The sequence below is a fragment of the Ranitomeya variabilis genome, chromosome 7, assembly GCF_051348905.1.
Source record: "Ranitomeya variabilis isolate aRanVar5 chromosome 7, aRanVar5.hap1, whole genome shotgun sequence".
In the NCBI taxonomy this organism is placed as follows: Eukaryota; Metazoa; Chordata; class Amphibia; order Anura; family Dendrobatidae; genus Ranitomeya; species Ranitomeya variabilis.
Genome location: NC_135238.1, coordinates 116799459 through 116820124, shown reverse-complemented (window position 1 = coordinate 116820124; position 20666 = coordinate 116799459). Strand labels below are relative to the sequence as shown.

General features: G+C 43.8%; 1 protein-coding gene across 7 annotated transcripts in view; it reads left to right on the top strand.

Moving 5' to 3' along the window:
- Nucleotides 1–20666, top strand: part of GULP1 (GULP PTB domain containing engulfment adaptor 1) — a 1809167-nt gene that overhangs the window by 116985 nt on the left and 1671516 nt on the right. Inside the window, exon 1 of one of the 7 annotated variants that reach the window (XM_077275672.1) lies at nucleotides 20122–20249. The exons of the other annotated variants lie outside the window; for them this stretch is intronic. The gene's annotated coding sequence lies outside the window, so the exon portion shown is untranslated. Of the gene's footprint in view, nucleotides 1–20121; nucleotides 20250–20666 lie in introns of those variants that run through there. 7 annotated transcript variants of the gene reach the window in all.

Here is a 20666-nt window from a genome sequence, read left to right as displayed (position 1 = left end):
TGAACTTTTGCCGCGAGATTACTCAGGCTGGAAGCCAAACTCTGGACATCCATGATAAACAGCTAAGATCAGAGCCATTCAAGGGTTAAGAGGAGGTAAGAAGCAGCTAGACAGCAATTAAGGGCTAGGCAGCAAAACTCTGAAGGGAAAAAAAAAAAAAAAAAAAATTCCCTTAAACACTTCTTTTTCTCCTGCTTCAGCCCAAACAATTAACACTTTGTGGGCCGGCTATACTGTCATGAATCCCAATGGCTAGGGATAGCACAGGACAAGCAAGGTACAAATATATAACGGACGAGCTCTAGGGTGATGGAACCTGGGCTGACCGCTGCCCTACGCCTGACAAACGCAACTAGAGATAGCCAGGGAGCGTGCCTACGTAGGTTCTAGACGCCACGCACCAGCCTAAGAGCTAACTAGCACTGCAGAGAAAATAAAGACCTCACTTGCCTCCAGAGGAATGAACCCCAAAAGGTATAGTTGCCCCCCACATGTATTGACGGTGAAATGAGAGGAAGGCACACACATAGAGATGATATATATAGGTTTAGCAAATTGAGGCCCGCTGTAAACTAGAAAGCAGAACGATACAAAAGGGGTCTGAGCGGTCAGCAAAAAACCCTAATCAAAAAACCATCCTGAGATTACAAGAACCCATGTGCCAACTCATGGCACATGGGGAGAACCTCAGTCCACTAGAGCTACCAGCTAGCATAGAGACATAATAAGCAAGCTGGACAAAAAAACCAAACAACTGAAAATCAGCACTTAGCTTATCCTGAAAGATCTGGGAGCAGGTAGGCAGGAACAAAACAGAGCACATCTGAATACATTGATAGCCGGCAAGGGAAAGACAGAAAGGCCAGGTAAAATAGGAAACACCCAGCCTCTGATGGACAGGTGGAAACCAAAGGCCGCAACCCACCAAAGTCACCCAGTACCAGCAGTAACCACCAGAGGGAGCCCACAAACAGAATCCACAACAGTGTCCACTCAGATCTGTAAAAGTACATGACATATATCACAACCGGTGCATATGTGTGTTGGACTTTACTGTAATGGATCAGTTGCCTCACATCCAGCATCAGGGGGAGCGCGATCCAAGGGCCTGGAGACTGCGTTGGTGGTAAGGTGGGAGACGCCGACACAGACTGTGTCTTGGCGGTGAAGACGGCAGTGTCAGCAGCTGCATGGTGCCGCTCTAAATGACGTTCTAACCGGTCATGTGACCGGAAGTATGGGGGACTCCGGCGCTTGCGCTGTACATGGTGTGAAGGTCACAGTGTCTGACTAGCGGTTGCGCAATGGGGGCACAGCCGGCGCACGCGCCAAGCAGGGCAAGAGGACCGCCGCCTGCACAAGCTGCAATGCGGCGGTGCCAACGCACTTAACCAGCGCCTGCGCACTAGAAGCGCCACCAGCGCCTGCGCTGTGTATAATAGAAGAATAGTGATGCTAGGAGCTGGTGCACCATTGTGGAGCCCACTAAGGTTTATATTGCGGGAGACTACAAATAATGGTAAGCCTTCAAGGACCTGTATGGTGTAGCATAGTATGATAATAGCTCACATAGCTGGGTTGAAAGAAACATGCATATATCACTGTGTAAATCACGCATGGGAACAGTAGAACAATATCAATGCCATGATATAATAAACAATAGGAAGTAGGAGTCCAAGCTAAACATGATTATTCAAAATAAAAGGGAAACCTTGAGTTGAAAAGTAAAAATAAAAATAAAAAATATAAATGAATGAAATGAATGAATGAAATTAATGAAACGAATGAATAATAAAAAGGAATGAAATGAATAATAAAAAATGAATGAAATTAATAAAATGAATAAAAAGAAAAAAGAAAATAATAAAACAATGAAAAAAAAAATACCCAAAAATTACCCAAAAAATATATCAAGGGATAAACAAAGCTTGAAAAAATACTAAATGAAACTTGAAAAAATACTAGGGGGTAGAAGTCTTACCATCCTGCGTAAATAGAGTATGAATTCTACAGATGTGGTAGGTCAATTCGCCTAAGGAAAATAAAAGCCTGGTTAGATTAGCCACTCAACTTCCCTATTTAGACCTCTAGGTTGAAGTGTGTCAAGCGTATAAATCCAAAAAGTTTCTCTCTGTTTCAACAACTGGATGTGGTTACCTGGGCGATGGACTTTTTCTATCACTTGAAATCTTAATTGAGCGATACTATGCTGTGCTTCCTTGAAGTGTAGGGGAAGTGGCAGCCAGGTCTTATTGCACCTGATGGTGGATTTGTGGCTTGAGATCCTATCCCTAATGGCTTGGGTGGTCTCGCCTACATAGAGTAATCCACAAGGACACTTGATAATATACACCACAAAATACACCACTCTGCATAAGTGGATCTACATATTTCAGAACTTTTTTGTTCCTAAAAACAAAACCTCTCATTTCATCTGTCCCGAATCCTACAGTCAAAACGAGACATATAGACTAACACTAAGGTAGTACCACTCTTTACATGTAACCCTGGTACTCCATCTAGTACCCAGGGGCCATATATACCTACAATTTGTTACAGCCAACCTAACATTTGACAGATGTCCTAGAACCATATATACACTGTCCCTACTAACCGCATGTTGGACTAAAGGCCTTATTCTCTCAACTTTGGTAAATACTCCTTTTTTTATGTATATGTCTAAACCCCTATGTACCACTTACTGCATTACTCCCGTAGACTTTTCTAGTCTATACGCTTATACGACAGTCAGAGTACCTGGGTATTATAAATATATACGATTAACGTAACGACATATTTATCTTTTCTCATGTTCTCCTATCACCTCTGAACAGGGAAATACGGGGCCATCTCCACCTATGAATATAGTAGAATACTTTAATATCACATGACTAGTGTTGAGCGATACCGTCCGATACTTGGAAGTATCGGTATCGGAAAGTATCGGCCGATACCGGCAAAGTATCGGATCTAATCCGATACCGATACCCGATACCAATACAAGTCAATGGGACTCAAGTATCAGAAGGTATCCCTGATGGTTCCCAGGGTCTGAAGGAGAGGAAACTCTCCTTCAGGCCCTGGGAACCATATTAATGTGTAAAATAAAGAATTAAAATAAAAAATATTGATATACTCACCTCTCCGACGCAGCCTGGACATCACCGCTGGTAACCGTCAGCCTGCTTTGTTTAAAATGAGCGCGTTCAGTACCTTCCATGACGTCACGGCTTCTGATTGGTCGCTTGCCGCTCATGTGACCGCCACGCGACCAATCAGAAGGAAGGCTGCCGGAAAGAAGCCGAGGGTGAGTATATTCCTATTAGGTATATACTCACCCTCGGACGCGCCCTGCTTCTTTCCGGCAGCCTTCCTTCTTAAGAATGAGCGCGTTCAGGGCCTTAGATGACGTCACGGCTTGTGATTGGTCGCGGCCGCCCATGTGACCGCCACACGACCAATCACAAGCCGTGACGTAATTCTCAGGTCCTAAATTCCTAGAATTAGGAATTTAGGACCTGAGGGATGACGTCACGGCTTCTGATTGGTCGCGTGGCGGTCACATGAGCGGCACGCGACCAATCAGAAGCCGTGACGTCATGGAAGGTACTGAACGCGCTCATTTTAAACAAAGCAGGCTGCCGGTTACCAGCAGTAATGTCCAGGCTGCGTCTGAGAGGTGAGTATATCAATATTTTTTATTTTAATTCTTTATTTTACACATTAATATGGTCCCGATACCGATTCCCGATACAACAAAAGTATCGGATCTCGGTATCGGAATTCCGATACGGCAAGTATCGGCCGATACCCGATACTTGCGGTATCGGAATGCTCAACACTACACATGACGGAAAACAAACAACCGCAAAGGGTACGTGAATTCGTCTTTACCTCCTGTATCATACCATCTTTAGTCTCTTCTCAGATTTATACTCAACCCTCGGCTAACCATGCCTTGTTTGACGTCCCATTATCTAGCGTAGGATTGCAGAACTGTGATAACCCCTACCAGTCTTCACCTATTGTTCATGGATACCTGACATGTTTTCTGTATAATAATTGTTATTATGTATATAGCTCTTGCAGTGAATTTTGTATATACTGTATATTTGAGCACTGTATATATTGTGTGTTCATACATCTTTTTCTCTATTTTTTGTTACAGGAATTATTTTGTGACCAAGGCCACTGAGTGGCCGAAACGTTAAAATACTATTTTGCCCTGTTGTTTCGTCTTCATCTTGAATAAACTATTCACGTTAGCAAATATCAACAAGATGAGTGCAGTGATTTGACTTTCTTTCGAGTACTAAGGGGGCTTCTGGCTCCGTTCACCTGCACCATCAAACCCCACCTACAGTCGAGTGCTAGCTCTTCGTCTCTTCCATTATACTCGAGTATATACGGTATTAACTCTTCAATTTGTATTTCCTTTTAAAGTTGGTGTTTTTTTCCACACCAGCCTAAAACTTTTGAACAGTACTATAAGTCCAGCATAAATGTACTATTCATTTTTCTGTTTTAGGATTCATATTTACTAGCTTAACGATAGGAGACTTCAGCTTACACGTGTATACTCAATTGCTGCTGTACACATACATTTTAATTAAGTCATTCTTCTAATTTATTTTGCCTCTAAGTCAATAACTTGACCATGTGTTAAATCATCCAAGTTTACCGCTTACTATGTGACTTTTATTTTCCTGTATCTCTAACGGCGTTACTAAATGTATCCTATTTCCTCTATGCAATATTGTCAATAAATGCCATTTTTTTTCTTTTGCAGTGCAGCCAATGCTGTCAAATATCCTTATTATCTGCAGAGTACACTTTTAAAATATTGCCTTTTCTGACTGTCTTTCCTTATTTAACAATACTTACATGTACTAAAGGGAACCTGTCACCCCCAAAATCGAAGGTGAGCTAAGCCCACAGGCATCAGGGGCTTATCTTCAGCATTCTGTAATGCTGTAGATAAGCCCTCGATGTATCCTGAAAGATGAGAAAAAGAGGTTAGATTATACTCTGCCTGCTGCGGTCCGGGGGCCTCCCATCTTCTTACGATGACGTCCTCTTCTTGTCTTCACGCAGCGGCTCCGGCGCACTTTGTCTGCCCTGTTGAGGGCAGAGCAAAGTACTGAAGTGCGCAGGCGCCGGCAAAGGTCAGAGAGGCCCAGCGCCTGCGCACTGCAGTACTTTGCTCTACCCTCAACAGGGCAGACAAAGTGCGCCGGAGCCGCAGCGTGAAGACAAGAATAGGACGTCATCGTAAGAAGATGGGAGGCCCCGGACTGGACGACGACGCCCTTCGGACCAGAACAGAAACAGGGCCGTCCCTGGGTGAGTATAATCTAACCTCTTTTTCTTATCTGTCAGGATACATCGGGGGCTTATCTACAGCATTTCAAAATGCTGTAGATAGGCCCCTGATGCCGGTGGGCTTAGCTCACCTTCGATTTTTGGGGTGACAGGTTCCCTTTAAAATCATTGAGTAAAACTGTCTTCTACAGAATTATATTCACCTTCACAAGGTTATACTTGGTTCACATATCTGAATCTCAAACTCTAGAATACACAGTTCTCATCTGAGAACTCAGTGCAATGTCTGATAAAGCCAGCAAATCTGATATGCCACTCCTATTCTCTGTTGTAATCTAGATGACCTTTTTGAGATATATATATATATATATATATATATATATATATAATTTCATTATACAGTATTTATGAAGTTTATTAATTACCTTACTATCTTACTTGTTTTGTGATCACTATTTTTTTGTTGTTTAATGTATTCAATATTGGGGGGAGTCTATCCTGAACTGGTCCCAAATAGCTATAAAACGAGAATATTAAGGAAAGCGTTTGATAATAATATTGTCACGGCACAGTTCCCAGAGATCCCGGGGCTAGAGACTCTTTTTATATCTCTAAAGCTAGGGGAGCCCTAGCTATCCCTGTTCCCCGGATTACTTCTGAAGTAAAGTGAAGTTGCCGGTGACACGTGCCTTACTGATCTCCTAAATCAACCATTATCTGTTCCCTTGCGCACCCAGGGAAGTGGTGAGTAGGAGAGTATATGAATACACAAACCAAACTAATGGGAAGACGTAGAGGGATAAATGAGAAAACCAATCATACAAATATGCATCCAGAACAGAGTGGAACACCCGGGAACAGAAGGCGGAAAAACTAAATAGGAGAGGCTGAGGATATACACACAGCCAAGTCACTAAACAACACTTTTTAGAACAACACTCCAAACGCCTCCTAACAACCAACACCTTCAAATCCAGAACCAGGCAATATTAAACTAACACTGGCAATCCCTGCTTGCCATAGGCGAGTATGTATAGCTGAGGGGAGTGGCTAAGGCCATCAAAACAGAAAAGCTCCAGAAGTTCTCAACAGAACAGGTTCATCCCTGCACTGCTAGCAGAAACCTGCGCTGTTTAGTATGAAGGTGAAGTGTTTTCTAAACTGTGTAGGAGAATGAGAAATCAGACACTGCAGCCTTCTGGCCCATCTCTGTCACAGTAAACCTGTAACAAATACATTCAACTGTGTTATTTCCATAAATACACTCCTCAACAATGAAATTCCAACACTAGGAAGGAAGAGTTATGATTTATAGAAATCACAGGATCAATATTAATGTTAATGATACGGAAATTCAGAAAAAATGAAAACAAACTGTTTCAAATATTTCGATTTATTCAGTATTGGGTATTAGTTCCATGACTTTTCCTTTTGCTGTTGGAATTTCAATGTTGTGTAGATAAAACTCACAAATATATATTATTTTCCAATTCTTCACCAATGTCCTGAAATCAGTCCAGGGCCCAGCAGCTCAAGTGCCCTGTGCTCAACACAAATGATAGCTTCTTGTGTTGGTACATCTACAAAGCAAATGTGAATAGGATTTGTTGACTGCCTGTTTCACTAGGTAGAGCAGCCCACTGCACTGACATGGCAAATGCAGAGACTGTGAAAAGGACTGGCTGAGTAAATGATGCAGTCAAATGGTCCCCTTCAAACTCAGCCCTGATGACATGCCTAGACAGGAATATTTCTCTTATTTCGAGCAGTGGCTTGGAAGAGGAGCAACTTGGACCCTGGTATAAGGTTGAATTCACATTTCTGCATACACAGAATGTTAGCAAAGAAGTTTGGGATGAATCCCCCTAATATTGGTTAGGTTACACTAAACCCTCAATAAATAGTTATAATGTCACAGCTAATCTGGTAGTTAATGTTCATGAAAAAACTGATTGCATAGGTACCGTTTCTAAAAAGAAGGTAATCTAGATCAAAACAGAAAGCAGGAATTACATTTATAGGAATTGCTGCCCTCATCAGCACTTATGCTGAGCTGGACATATCCAACACTGCATTGTGCTGCCTGACGGGGGAGGTTACTCATGGTCCATTCAATGAAAGTCTATTTCCATCATAGATTTTTATCTCGGTGACAGATTCTCTTGCCAGCTGTAGTTGGCCCTATGTGACCTTGACAAGTCCATACATTCACAGATTACTTGTATTTTATTGGTAGACTAGATAGCTGTGCCATAGAAGAAGCCACATACTCCTATTCATATGAATCTGTGTTTTGGGGTTAGACAATGTATATTTGTTTTATTATTTATGTTATACATCTAGATGATCAAATACTGGCAGCACTGAACTCATTAATAATCAAGTAACAAATAGCTAGTGGAATGTATTGATTTCCTATCTAGATCAGCTTGAGCTTGATTTTTGATGTGATCCAGCCTGGGAGGCGGCTGACTGGTTTTATTTTCTAATGTCAGTCAGTGCTGGTCGGTTGCCTTTTGGTTAAAATAAATGTATTTGAGAAGTAAAAGCTGTGCATTATATAATCCAACTTAAATAGGAAGCAATAATAACCTTTATGTACTGTAATCATATAGAACCGTAAAATAGTAAGAATTTACATAAAATGTGTGCTTAGTGAGAGAGAATACTTTGTTTGTGTAACAATTTTGGGTAAAAATGGTAGTAGTTATTTATGTTTTAAACTGTTGTAAATTTATTTTTCCATTACGTCCCTCAGGACAGCACCATGGAGGACTTCCCTCCTTGACCTATAGCAGGACCGGATCATAGAGAGGTTAAAATGACCCTCCCACCTCCACCCTCCAGTGTTTTTCCTGTCCCTAAAGGGACGGACGTATGAGAGGTTGCTCCTAGAGCGAAGATAGCCTGTGGATTCTTTTCCCCCTGTCAAGTGGTCCGGGGTTGACACCTCACTGGGTAGAGGTCCCTCAGCTATCAGTGCTGTACCAGATGGACTCAGAGTTTGGGGTCTCAGCCTTCCCTTTTCCCGGTCAGACGGATCGTGGCCGTCTCCTCTTTGAGAGGTTCCTCAGTTAACAGTCAGCCTGTGCAATGGGCTTAGGCTAGTTTCACATTTGCGTCTAAATCCGCAGCGTTTAAAATGCATCCGCAAGTGGTGGAAAAAAAACGCATACAAATGTGTACAAACGTGTCGATTTTTAGACGCATGCGGTTAAAAAAATGCCGCGTTTGTACGCGTTTACATGTGTTTTTTCCTGTGTTTGCGTTTTTGGTGCGCATGATGAGAAATTTCACAAGAGAAAAATCTAGATAACCAGACAACGCCAATGGGACTACAGAGGGCGTGTATTATGGAATCTCTATATATAGACCCTAGGGCTACTGAAATCTTAACAGTTTGCTACTGTATCCTGTGTCATGATGGATCTTCGCATGGAGAGCTTTTATTTCAACCTGGATTTTAGCTTCAAACTGTTTCTTGCCTGTGCTTTTGCTTGGGAGCAAGACAGAAATCGCCAAAGATGGAGAAGGAGACAACGTAGGCGTTTTTGGAGGCACCCCATTATCGAACTACGTGAGAGCCGTGGAGCCTACCACACGCTCTATGCCGAGCTTAATGCCAACCCGGAGAAATTCCAGGAATACACACGAATGTCGTAAGACTCGTTCCGGGATTTGCTTTCTCGTGTCCAAGGAGCCATACGGCGACAGGACATCCAGCTCCGTAGAGCGATTCCACCCGAGGAACGTCTGCTGGTTACATTAAGGTACGTTCAAAATCTACACCAATAACAGTCCAAATTTAGTGTTTTCTGACACGTATTTTTGGGGTATTTTCCTTTGTTTCTTTAGCGTAACCACACCATAAAAAGAATAGATTGTAATGTTTTTTGTGTTTGTTTTTCTTCCAGATTTCTGCCCACCGGAGAGAGTTTATCATCCCTCCACTTCCAATACCGGCTTGGAATATCCACCCTGTCCGGAATAGTTGTGGACACCTGCCGGGCTTTGTGGAATGTACTCCGGGATGAGTTTATACCCCTACCCACCGTCGACATGTGTCTAGAAATTGCGGAGAAATTCTGGAGTGTGTGTGATTTCCCCAACTGTTTAGGAGCGGTGGATGGAAAGCACATTCGCATTATCAAACCAGCCAGAACAGGATCGGAGTACTTCAATTACAAAAAATATTTTTCTGTTGTGCTCATGACAATAGCTGATGCGAACTGTCGCTTCATCGCTGTGGACATTGGAGCTTTTGGACGTGGCAACGATTCCCAGACTTTCAAGAACTCGGATATGGGCCGCCGTGTGTATGGCAACAATTTCAATTTTCCCCCGCCACAACCTCTCCCCAACACTCAAGGTCCACCGATGCCATTTGTTATGGTTGGGGATGAGGCCTTTCAGATGTGTGAAAACCTCCTGAAGCCCTATTCCAGTCGGGACTTGAACCACACTAGAAGGATTTTTAACTACAGACTGACCAGGGCCCGAAGAACTGTAGAGGGTACCTTTGGCATTCTGGTCGCTAAATGGCGCATTCTTGCATCAGCCATAAATCTAAAAGTGGAAACAGTCGACGAGGTGGTCAAAGCCTGTGTGGTTCTGCACAATTATATAATGGTTAAGGAGCAACCCAACATTGAACTGGATGAACCAGTTGCACACCCACTGCCCGATTTCCAGCATCACCCGCTGCGGTCAACTGCAGCCGTTGGTCACATGCGGGACCAATTTGCTGCCTTTTTTGATTCAGATATTGGACGTGTGTCATGGCAGGACAATGTTGTGTAAATGTCCTGTTGTAATTACATCTGTACCAGTAATTTTCTACAATGATAATAATATTTCTCATTAATAAACTTTAGTTTTGGTTGTGTTGACCGTGTCTCCTATCTTTTTCCTCTACAAACCAAGGCTGTCCTAAAACTGGCAGTATTTGATCTGTATTTAATATCAGGTTTTGTAATCCAAAACCAGGAGTGGGTGATCAAAGCATAGGTGCTAGTTATTATGTTAATATCATAATTTACCTCTAATTGTTCCACTCCTTGTTTTGGCTTACAAATACTGATATAAAACACTGGCCACATACTGCTAGTAATGGCAGCCATGTTGCTATATTGGTAAGCTTGTTGACGTAATCTCTTCTCCTGTTTCCATTGGACACAAACTGAAGAGACAATCACTGTCACACTATCTATACTCATCAAGTCAGGTGTCAGAAATAATGAATTCATGATAAACATATACAGGCTCATGAATTCACTATTTCTGACACCTGTGCAGGTGAGCATAGATATGTAGTGTGTGACCACCATTGTCCCCTCAATGTGTGTGTAATAGATTATGTATAAAGAAGAGAAAATAGTGGTTATACAAGGCAGTTCTCTACTCAACAGGTCAGGTGTCATAACTAATGAGTTTTTTGACACCTGACCTGTTCAGTAGAGGTCTGCACTGTATTGCCACCATTTTCTCTTCAGACTGCCACACTAGGCACAGACAAAAAGAGATTATGGAGATACATGTAATATTTTTTGGGCCACCTCATATCTGTATACTAAAGACACAAAAAACTGCAGTCTTTTTATTTTTAACTAGTGGAGATATGATGTGGCCCAAAAAGTAAGTGTGTGGCGAAGTTTCTTGGCGCACGGTGTGTGTTGCCGGCGGCGGAAGACACAATAAACCAAACATAATTGTGGCAAATCAAACTTTTTTTATTTTGTTAACAACTCAAAAAATTATTTTTTACTGCGCCGACTTGGGGTAGAGTGATGTAAACGGGGGTGTGAAGAACTGAGGCCTGGCTAACCGTGGACGACGCAGAGGTGGCAGGAGAAGGGGCAATTAAACTAGAAGGGTCTGGAAGTTTGGGGATGGGGCTTGACACATGAGAGGCTTGAGACGCACTGGAAAGGTGAGACAAACCTGACATTACAGACACATTGGGAGGTGAAGGGGGAGGAATGCTAAGAGTCCTCTGTTTTTTTTTTCTGTTGTTTTTTTTTGGTTTGCTTGGTTGTGGGAGGTCTTGGTGGGCTCATATGGCGTGGCGTGGTGGCGGGTGACCTGTCAGGGTCTGGCTGCACTGTGTCAGAGTCCATAGTGCTCGTAGATCATGCAGCCATGCCAGAGTCCATAGTGCTCGTAGAGCATGCAGCCATGCCAGAGTCCATAGCGCTCGTAGAGCGTGCAGCCATGCCAGAGTCCATAGCGCTTGTAGAGCGGAAGGCCATGCCAGGGTCCTGCTGCATCATGGAGGTGGCGGTACGGAAGGCCATGCCAGGGTCCTGCTGCATCGTGGTGTCAGTGGAGGAGGTCCAAGCAGGAGCAGCGGATGTCATGGTGGTGGCGGTGGGATGTCCAAGTGCACTCGGCATGGTGGTGGTGCTGTAGTGGTGTCCAGCTGTGGAAGGAATTGAGGTGGCCGTGCAGTGGGATGCAGCAGAGGTCGGCATTGAAGACAATCGTGACAGTGAAGGCACAGGTGGATATGCCCCCACTGTCTGCTGGAAATACTGACTCTGCTGCATAGCCTGCACGTAAGCAGCATTGCAGGCCTGCATGACACTCAGCTGGAGATCAGGAGTAAGGTGTTCCGACATGCCCTGCTCAATTTGATTAAAAAAATGATGTGCTGGCCTCTGGAGGTCGGCTTTCACTTGATCAAGGCTTTTGCTGACCTCCTGGATACGTGCATTCAAGAGGTTATGTGAAACATCCATTCAGTCACCCAAAGCCTTGATTGCTTCGTGTAAAACCGAGCTCAAGTGCAAAAACTCGGGCATGAGTGACCTGTCCAAAGCCCTCTGCCGCTGCCAGGAGGAGCCCCCAAAAAAAGGGGGCAGTGGAAGAGGACTGCGAAAGGGAAAGACCTGACGGACCAGCTCCCTGGTCTCCAGTTAGTGTGGAAGGCCCACTTGCTGCTGTGCTGCTTGATGGCTGGGACGGGTCCGTGGCTGTCGGATGAAGAACTGCTCCAGAACCTGGGCCAACAGTAGTGCTGTATGTGCTGTGAAAAAAGGAAAAAGAAAATTACTATCAAAAATTTAACAGACACAAAATCCTGTGGAATGTAAAAATACAGATTATGGCAATACAATACAACCTAATGCACGTGATAAATACTTACGTTCTCTGGGCAAGGACCGGTCTTAAAAATGACAGAATGCGATGGTATTTGTAGCGTCTGATCCTTGCTCCTGAACTACTGGGAACACGGCTCTCTTTTCGCAGGCCCTTGTTGAAGCGGTCCTTCATCGAATGCCAACGTGTTTTGACTTTGGATACTGTTTAAAAAAATGTTGGTCAGAAAAAGTACTTTTTGCCGTGCTCACACAACTGTGTGTGATGAGAGAAACTCCAGAAAGTTTATTTCATCACACACAGTCGAGTGAGCACGGCCAAGGTCTCTGCTGCTTCACACTGCAGTGCAATACTTACCAAATGCAGCTCGGACCCGTGTCGAGGCGTTGTTCCAGCCATCCCACATCGCTTGGGCCACCTCATTCCATAACCGCCGGATCGTCACGTTGTTTGAGTGCAGTGGATCCCGGGTGTCCCACAACGGGACTCTCTCCTGGACCAGGGGGATGAGGAGGTCATTCTCGATCAGATCATCCTCCCGTTGTGAAACCTAAAAATTAAAGAAAGTCATTACAGTTTGCTCATTTAACAGAATTGGAAAAGAAAGAAAAAAAGATGCTGAGAAATGGCATGAATAGTAAAGTCAACATACAAAAGGATTCCACAAGAAAAAAGTAAAGAAATAAGAATAGAAAGAAAGGAAGATTCAAGAATATTACACTGAGGACAGTCAGCCTTGTATACGTACCCGCTGCCGTCTTGCCACCGGACTCCGCTGCTCCTGCCCTGTCTCTGCCGCAGTAGAAGAGCTCTAAAAGAAAAATTAAAATTGTCACATGTGTCGATGTGACAGTGAATACTTACCAATCTGACGAGGCAAGTACTCACCTCACTGACATGCTCCACTTCCGACAGTCCTGGCCGAAACTCCTCACCAGAAGAAGAATCCGAAGAAGACAATCTGATGCATGTAGAAAGAAAGAAATGCAAGAAATTAGGACATGTAGAGACAGAAAATAGAAAATAAAGGCATTCTCTAGGATATACTCACATTGTTCTGAGGCTTGTTTGCTCCAAGGTGCTGTGGTCCGTCTGCTCTGCTTGGCTGTCCGCCGTGGGCCGTCTGCTCTGCTTGGCTGTCCACTGTGGTCCGTCTACTCTGCTTGGCTGTCTGCTGAGAAGTGACCTGCAACTGTCCACACCCTCCCTTTTATCACCTTGATGGTGGGGGGTGGCTTATCAGTGTCTAGACATGTTTTTCTCAATTGAAACGCATGCGTTCAAAAACGCAACCAAACGCATGTGCTAAAAAACACATGTGTTTACATAGACAGCAATGCGTTTTTTTGGTCGCAATCCTTGCGCAATCGACCGCATGTGTTTCCTGACGGCAAATAGATGCCTCTAGAAATTACTACATGTTGCATTTCCGTGCCAAGCCGCAAATGACGAGACGACGCATGTGTCGTCAAACGTGGCAAAACGCGAACCAAAAAAAAACCGCATGCGTTTTTAATGTTAAATATAGGAAAACATGACGCATGCATTTATATGCGGTACAAATGCTGCGGCAACAAAGGCAAATGTGAAACCAGCCTTAGGGGGATCGTGCGGCAGGTCCAATCCTTCCCCCTGTCAAGTAGCCCAGGGTGCAAACTCCCCGGTGGGGAGTCCCTCAGCCCCAGAAACCAGTCGAGCGGATGGGCTCCTGGGTAGAGCTGTTTCCTCCCGGTGGGGGGCTCTCGGCTCGGACGCCGACTGGCAAAACACCGCTACTTCCGAAAGTCATGTGGAGAAGGCCGTTGCGCTTCCTGTGACGTCAGAGAGCGGCGCCGGCACATAGTATCGGCGTGCGATGAAACATGGAAGGGGGCACAGGCAGTAATGCAGCATTCCTGATGGGACGCCGCTTCCTTCCACGGTAGGCTCTCGGCGTTACCAGCTCCCCCTGTCTTCTAGCAGGTATGGAGCCAGCACAGGTAAGTGCATGGTTTAATGTTGCATTGATGGCCTGGGCCTCTGGGCTGACTCTAGTCTCAGGCCTTTGTGCCAAAGCTGTACCTGGAACCCATTTGCAGCTAGGCCTTGGACCTCTAGGCTATGGTAGGGCCATATGTCCAGGCTACATCTCATGACTGGACTTCAGTTAGTTGCAGGTCTTGTCTGAACAGAGCCTTATGATTGGGCTTCAGAGTGTCTTTTTGGAAGCATGCTTTCCATTTTCTGGTTCAATAAGCAAGTGTTTCACTTTTCTTTGCAACTTAACTACTCCATCCATAGGGGGACACAAGGTGTTAATTCAGCACATTGTCTCCATGAAGACTGCCCTCCAGCTGCTGCTCATTAATTAGCTCCTTCAGGGGGAGCCAGTCTGACAAATGAGATGTTCAGAGTGAAGATTTTTCTGGAACTCTGATAGATTGCTCTTTTGCGTAAAAGTGTAAGTCATACTGCTTCTATGCATCATATTGTGTGCCTCCATGCATAATACTGCTTCATAGTGCCTCTATGCATCATATTGAGTGCCTCCATGCATAATACTGCATCATAGTGCCTCTATGCATCATATTGAGTGCCTCCGTGCATAATACTGCATCATAGTGCCTCTGCATCATATTGAGTGCCTCCTAATACTGCATCATACTGCTTTATGCATCTTATTGCGTGCCTCTGTGCATGATACTGCATCATAGTGCCTCTATGCATCATATTGAGTGCCTCCATGCATGATACTGCATCATAGTGCCTCTATGCATCATATTGCATGCCTCTGTGCATGATACTGCATCATAGTGCCTCTATGCATCATATTGAGTGCCTCTGTGCCTAATACTGCATCATAGTGCCTCTATGCATCATATTGAGTGCCTCTGTGCCTAATACTGCATCATAGTGCCTCTATGCATCATATTGAGTGCCTCTGTGGCATAATAATGTTTCATATTGCCTTTGTGCATCATATTGCTTCATAGTTCCTATATGCATCATAGCGCTTCAGAGTTACTTCGTGTATCGTATTTCATCATATTGCTTCATGGTTCCTATATGCTTCATAGTGCTTCATTGTTCCTTTATGCATCAGAGTGCTTCATATTGCCTTTGCATCATCTTGCATCATATTGCTTCATGGTTCCTATATGCATCATAGTGCTCATATTGCCTTTGTGCATCATATTGCTTCAGGGTTCCTATATGCATCATAGTGCTTCATATTGCCTTTGTGCATTATATTACAGCATATTGCTTCATGGTTCCTATACGCATCATAGCACTTCATATTGCCTTTGTGCATTATATTACAGCATATTGCATCATAGTTCCTATATGCATCAGAGTGCTTCATTATTCCTATATGCACCATAGCGCTTCATAGTTGCTTCATGCATCATATTGCATCGTATTGCTTCATAGTCTCTATATGCATCATAGCGCTTCATATTGCCTTTGTGCATTATATTACAGCATATTGCTTCATTGTTCCTATATGCACCATAGCGCTTCATAGTTACTTCATGTATCATATTGCATCATACTGCTTCATTATTCCTATGTGCATCATATTGCATCGTATTGAATCAGATTACTTAATAGTGCCTTTGGTCATCATATTGCATTATATTGCTTCATAGTTCCTATATGCAACATATTGCTTCATAGGGTTTCGGTGTCCTTTGCCTCAGGGGGTATCATTGGTGTGTCGGGCTTGGTGCCTTTTTTTGCCTCTGGCTATGAGCCACTAGGTCAAAACTTCTGTCTGGTGCCTTGTTGTGTGGCCGCACATTGTATCATCGGCCTACCACTTCACATTTGTGTCTTGGGCCTCAACTCTGGATATGGAGTCCTTGTGTTTTTGGACCCAGATCCAGCTTCTGTTACTTCATTCTTTACAACAGGGCTTAGTCAAGCAAACAGATATGCTTGAATTGGTTTAGTAAAATCTGCATTTCTTCTGTTTGGAACAGATCTCTCAGGTCAAGGTAGGTTCTACCTTGAGTGCTAAAGGCAAGTCTATTACATAATTAGCTTTAAAAGATGACATACGTCATTTTGGTACATCCTATAAAAGGACATACTACTGTCCCGGGAGCGGAAAATCCCACGAGTTGAAAGGAAGGATTCCTTCCGCTTCGGAATGCTTTGCCCTAAGATATTAGGACCATCTACAATTTGCATAGTTTTAGGTGCAGCCTCAAAACACAATTGTTCAGAGCGGCCTATCACGTTCCCTAATCATTCATTTTATGTTTGTGTGTGTGTGCCCATTCACTATCTCTATCTATCCCCACCCCCTGAAGATGGCTGTGCCATCATTGTAAATAAAGCATTGTAAATACACACCTGTACTTTGTATCTTCCCTGCCTCATTGTAGATTGTAAGCAGGGTCGTTTTATTTTGCTTTAATTATTATATGGTTGTTACTTATGACTGTTGTGTTTGAAACTGTCAAACTGTAAAGCGCTGCGGAATATGTTGACGCTATATAAATAAAGGTTTATTATTTATTATTAATCCTTCCCAAACTCCACATTCGGCAATCAAACAGATTCTTGTCTCATAAGTCTGTTGCGTTTTGTTTACCAGGGACATCAGTACTGCCTTTTGTACCTTGTGGTGAAGCAGCAGCACTGTGTCGTGTGGTAGAGGATCCCATTCTCGCTGCTCTTACAACAGTCACGGCTCCTAAGATAAATGAAACTGTATCCAGGGCTCTTACTGTTAAGACCCCATAGTCTCACTGCCTCACAGTAGATAATCTCCCTCTGTGATGAGGAAAAAAACTACTTTTTCTCTAGCCATGGAATATGGTTACTCCCACAATGGCAGTCTGAGTGTATAAAGATCCCTGAGAAGATTGCCTCTTGGGATATGTATCTGCATATAAGCATATATGGACAAATAAGTTGACATACTTATAATGTCTGGACTAAAGACTCGTATAAATGCAGTTTTGAATAATTTCAAGTGTCTGAAGATTTTTACTAGCACCACCACCTTCATCGATTCAGAGTCCAGACTCCCTGTGTCTAACATCAGTAAAACAGGAGTGATGATCCACGTTTCTCTTTCAGTGCTTCTAATGAGAAGCCTGACGTTGGTAATGGCAGGAGATATTACCTGCCGGGTGTTGTATTCCTTAGTTTCAATAATATATAACCCTTACTTGGGGTTAGACATCTAAGGATTTGGAATAGACGTGATCTACTGGATGAGTAATGTGTGTACATCCCAATGCTCTGCCATTATCCATGTACTAACTGTTATTGGTTTGATCTTTCCGCAGTCCAGGGCCTCTGTCCTGCAGGTCTCCTTGTAGTATGGTAAGCTGGTCTGTAACCAGGGCTTAACCTGAGCCCAGAAGGACCGATGAAGGAACAGTCCTGGGTTATAAGCACATGCAGCTTATTATTGGTAAATAACTTGCTGTGGTTCATTATTGGTATTGGTATTGGAGTTCAATGGGTGTATTTCACGCTCTGCTTCTGATGCTTATTTCGTTTACCACATTCATACTGAAATTGGCCATTATAGACCTATATCAGACACTCACTACGGTGATTTTCTTTGCGGATCTCTTTAGATATCTATGGTTTTTCTGATCTTTCAGATCATTTATATATTTAGTCTGATTTTTGCCTGGGACTTTGATTCCTGGGCTTCTGTACCCTCCCTGGGAGAGTTGCTTTGGTATTCTCCATGGTGCTGTCCTGAGGGACGTAATGGAAAAAGGGAATTAGACCTACCGGTAATTCGGTTTCCAGGTAGTCCCTCAGGACAGCACCCATAGTTCCCTCCCTTATGTTTGTCTTTTTAGGATTACTCATGATTAATCTACCGGCAGATCGTTCGTCCTTTGGGTCACCATTAGTGTTGAGCATTCCGATACCGCAAGTATCGGGTATCGGCCGATATTTGCGGTATCGGAATTCCGATACCGAGTTCCGATATTTTTGCGATATCGGGAATCGGGATCGGGATGCATATTCATGTGTAAAATAAAGAATAAAAATAAAAAATAGGGATATACTCACCCTCGGACGCGCCCTGGTTGTAACCGCTGCAACCGGCAGCCTCCGTTCCTAAGAATGAGCGAGTGAAGGACCTGCGATGACGTCGCGGTCTTGTGATTGGTTGCATAACCGCTCACGTGACCGCGACGTCATCGGAGGTCCTTCACTCGCTCATTCTTAGGAACGGAGGCTGCCGGTTGCAGCGGTTAAAACCAGGGTGCGTCCGAGGGTGAGTATATCCCTATTTTTTATTTTTATTCTTTATTTTACACATGAGTATGGATCCCAGGGCCTGAAGGAGAGTTTCCTCTCCTTCAGACCCTGGGAACCATCCAAGATCACTTCCGATATTAGTGTCCCATTGACTTGTATTGGTATCGGGTATCGGTATGGGCGATATCCGATATTTTTCGGATATCGGCCGATACAATCCAATACCGATACTTTCAAATATCGGAAGGTATCGCTCAACACTAATCACCATGGCTCGAAATTAAGATGAAGCCGTTTAATGGTTTATTACACACGTGTTTGTAAGGGCACGTTTAGACCATTTATTTCCATCCTTCGGTGGTACTTTGAAAAAACACTGGAGGGTGGAGGTGGGAGGGTTTTTTTAACCTCTCTATGATCCTGTCCCGCTATAGGTCAAGGAAGGACGTCCTCCATGGTGCTGTCCTGAGGGACTACCTGGAAACCGAATTACCGGTAGGTCTAATTCCCTTTTTTACAGTCACTCAAACATGTTGTTTCTGAATCACATTAATAAAAATTTATTGTAAAATGTGTTTTTTGATCCACATAAGCAGCCGTTTCAATAAGCATATTTTGCCTAGTGGATTATTTCACATTTTATTGCTTATGTGTCAGTGAATAGCTTCTTAGTTTAACCTCCTGCATCAGGTCTTAAGGTACCTTCACACTAAACGATTTACCAACGATCACGACCAGCGATACGACCTGGCCGTGATTGTTGGTAAGTCGTTGTGTGGTCGCTGGGGAGCTGTCACACAGACAGCTCTCTCCAGCGACCAACGATCAGGGGAACGACTTCGGCATCGTTGAAACTGTCTTCAATGATGCCGAAGTCCCCCTGCAGCACCCGGGTAACCAGGGTAAACATCGGGTTACTAAGTGCAGGGCCGCGCTTAGTAACCCGATATTTACCCTGGTTACCATTGTAAAAGTAAAAAAAAAAAAAAACACTACATTCTCACATTTTGATGTCTGTCACGTCCCCCGCCGACGTCCACAGGGTTAAAACTGCTTTCGGCAGGAGCGCTTGCTAATGCTGCACTGCTGCCGAGAGCTTCCTGCACTGAATGTGTCAGCGCCGGCAGTAACAGCGGTGACGTCACCGCTGTGCTCTGCTTTACGGCCGGCGCTGACACAGTCAGTGCAAGAAGCTCTCGGCAGCAGCGCAGCATTAGCAACCGCTCCTGCCGAAAGCAGTTTTAACCCTGTGGACGCCGGGGGACGTGACAGACATCAGAATATGAGTATGTATTGTTTTTTTTTTTACTTTTACAATGGTAACCAGGGTAAATATCGGGTTACTAAGCACGGCCCTGCACTTAGTAACCCGATGTTTACCCTGGTTACAAGTGAACACATCGCTGGATCGGCGTCACACACGCCGATCCAGCGATGACAGCGGGTGATCAGCGACAAAAAAAAGTTCTGGACTTCTAGCTCTGACCAGCGATATCACAGCGGGATCCAGATCGCTGCTGCGTGTCAAACACAACGAGATCGCTATCCAGGACGCTGCAACGTTACAGATCGCTGTCGTTCTCGTTGGAAAGTTGCTCAGTGTGAAGGTACCTTTATATGCACTGTTCCCAGTTCGTTTACAAAGGCCGTCCTGGGACACTAAACGATTTGGCTCCATACATACACTGAATCATCTAAAGATCTTTTTTGTGCGCCTTGACTGTCATTGTTCTTGGCAAGTTTTATTTACACAAGACAATGCACTGATGAGAACAATGATCTTTTGTGAAGCACAAAACATAATTTCACCCAGCATTTTGTTTGTTTGTTATGTATCACATGCACATGTTCAGACTACAAGATGATCATGAAAAAAATTATCTTTGGATCACTTGTTCACAATTAACTTGCAGTGTAAATGGAACTAAGCTAATGGTCTCTTAATAAAAGAGTTAAATGTACTAACTGCAGGAAATTACAAGGATAACCAGTGATTTCAAGGTTTTGGTTAATCAGGGATGTGT